A 2,802-nucleotide genomic window follows, 5' to 3' on the forward strand; every position below is an offset into this window, starting at 1 on the left:
TATGCTGTTTGTAGTAGCTTACCCGCACTCCTGTTTTTTTATTCATTATTAAACCTATTCCTGCATTACCCCTATTTGATTTTGTATTTATAACCCTGTATTCACCTGACCAAAAGTCTTGTTCCTCCTGCCACCGAACTTGACTAATTCCCACTATATCTAACTATAATCTATCCATTTCCCTTTTTAAATTTTCTAACCTACGTGCCCGATTCAGGGATCTGACATTCCACGCTCATACATATATGTTAATTTTGTCTCTCTTGTGTATTGGAAGTGCATATTAATAATAAAACAGGATCCACAGTTTGTCTATTGTGTTAATGCTAGGTAACAAGTAATGGGAAAACCTCTAATTATGAACAACATTATTTCTTTATTCAATTGATAGTGAGAAGCAACCTGTTAGTGGATTCCAATTAACTTTCATTTTAAATTGTAAAGTATTTAACTGAGAGATACTTAACCTATATCCAATTAATGATTCTGCAGTGAATAGTAACAATAACGTTATAAAGACCATTCAGTTTGTGTAAGCCCTGAAAGTAATAGTGTGTTTCGGTATCTGTTATAATTTTGCAAATAGTTTGTGCTGCTCTAACTGTTAGTTTCAATCTTACCGTAAACATATGTATGTGTCAAGAGATCACTGCACTCGCGTGTAACAAAGTACAGGTTGTGTTTATCCATTAAAGTTATTAATAACTATCTTCTTGAAAGAGAATGTTAATCATTCTCTTGCATAGTTAGGCTGGCGACCGTTTTCTTTATCCGTTGAACAGTGCAGATAGGCAAAATTTTGTTTGTTACTGTTAAAATATTTACGTAATTCTGACTTTCATTTCCGATAAGCCACCTCCGTTAGATAACAAAATTCCTCTCAGAGGGTAACACTGCTCTGTTGCTTTATACCATAACTGCTTTAATAAGATAGTTTTATTTCACGACCTGCTTCCAACTTTAAGGTTATGGTATAGCAGTAGCAGACAGACGGTAGTGTTATAAGCTCTAAATGTGGCGGCGCGGTACTTTCTGTGCGTTTAGGACGGACTTGCACCTACCTGTGAACAGTGTCTCAGCAGATCATCAGTAGGAAAGCCGAGTGAAACCTACTGTACTTCGACGTGAACCAGGCTGCAACATAAGTCGCTAATCTACGTTTCGTGAGAAAGTTTTCACGAAATGAAAGGTTGGAAATTTTTGTCCTTAATTAATATATTCCGAAACTTGGATGAACAATTATCACTGCCAAGCCCGTGCTAGTCTTAACACAGTCACTCACAACCCCTTTCACTCACGTTAGCAAGTTTATGATGTTGCATTTCCCGAAAACGTAATAGCTACAAAAATACTGATTGTTTTTAATTGATAATGCTCGCCAAATATTAAGTCTGTCGGTACCAAATGCAGTCACAGTTTTTAGCCAGCGACCTGCTCAATACTCCACGCAAATGAAAGGGTTTTTGCATAACTATGTTAGGATTAGCACAGGCCTGGCAGTGAACGTGTAATTCTCGACTTGAGAGTATATCAAAGTTTTGCCAGTATTTTCACCTTTAATTCAAAATTCAGACCTTTTCCTGGTCCTCAGAATAGTTACGTTGTATTCAGCCTGGTGCGAGTTGCAGTACTACAGGCTTGTACTCGGCTTTCCTACCGGCGATCTGCTGCAACAAGTTCACAGGTACGTGCAGGTAAAATGACAAAAGGAACCGCGCCGCCGCAACATTCAGTTTGGCATAATGGCCACTCATACCATCTCAAAAGAAGCCCTCGCATAGATATCAGATAAAATGAACTCCTTCAGTATTTTGTCGCTACATAAATTGGCTCTGAGGAACAAACAATATCAGTGTCAAGACTTTTGGCACTTCATCTACTTCGCAACTCATCCTCATAATACTTACTGTACTTTATGATCTGTCTTCCTCTCTTGCTGAACTATTTTCTAGTGTTAAAGGAACTTTCCTCAAACTGGTATGCTTCCTACCTGACTTGCTTATAAGAAAATCGTCTTTCCCATCTACATGTTATCAGCAAAATGTGGCCTTGTGTTTGAACCTGAATGAGCCCAGATTCAGCTGCCGTATTGCCAAGTATGTGCTTCACCACACATCCCTTCCCATTCTAGGTGTAGGCCGTGTCTACTGGAGCTGGACCTATGGACACACTCAGCTGTTACCATCGAAACGTGTACCTTGTCAGCAGTGATCACCCGCCTCTCACGTCCAACAATAACTCGCTTCACTGCTCTGTCCAGATGGGGTTAATCTAAGAATCGCAAAAACTGTACAAAGCGAATATTAGTGGTCCGGGTTTGAGTAGAAATCCCGTACACGCCATCGCCTTTATCATAAGCCCAGTCCCTGCTAAGACTGTTCCCAGCTCCTTCCTCAATCACTACTCGGTTCTCTTTTGTAACGTCCTTATACAAATCCCCTATGTCTATGTCACCTTATTGATCCCAGCAACTGGTTTAAAATGCTGGTGACTTGAAACTTTTTATCTGTTGTTTCGTACAACTGAGGCCCTACAATGCGCACATCACTACTGCTTTGCAGCAGAGTCCTCTTCTCAATTTCCGTATCTAATTTCTGCTACCTAACAACTTTGGGAATCTGTTGCATATTACTTGCTCCTAAAACTGCTGGAGACCCCTTTCTACATTAGTTTGTTAGCTGGCTAAGCCTATTATCAGTATTCAAAATGAAACTACCCGAGCGCGTTCTCTTCTTAATGGCTTTACTGCCAACTGCCATACTCCACTTTGCCATCGTCTCTCGCTGTTGCCTCTCCACTTTG

The sequence above is a fragment of the Schistocerca gregaria genome, chromosome X (assembly GCF_023897955.1).
Source record: "Schistocerca gregaria isolate iqSchGreg1 chromosome X, iqSchGreg1.2, whole genome shotgun sequence".
NCBI classification, from domain to species: Eukaryota; Metazoa; Arthropoda; class Insecta; order Orthoptera; family Acrididae; genus Schistocerca; species Schistocerca gregaria.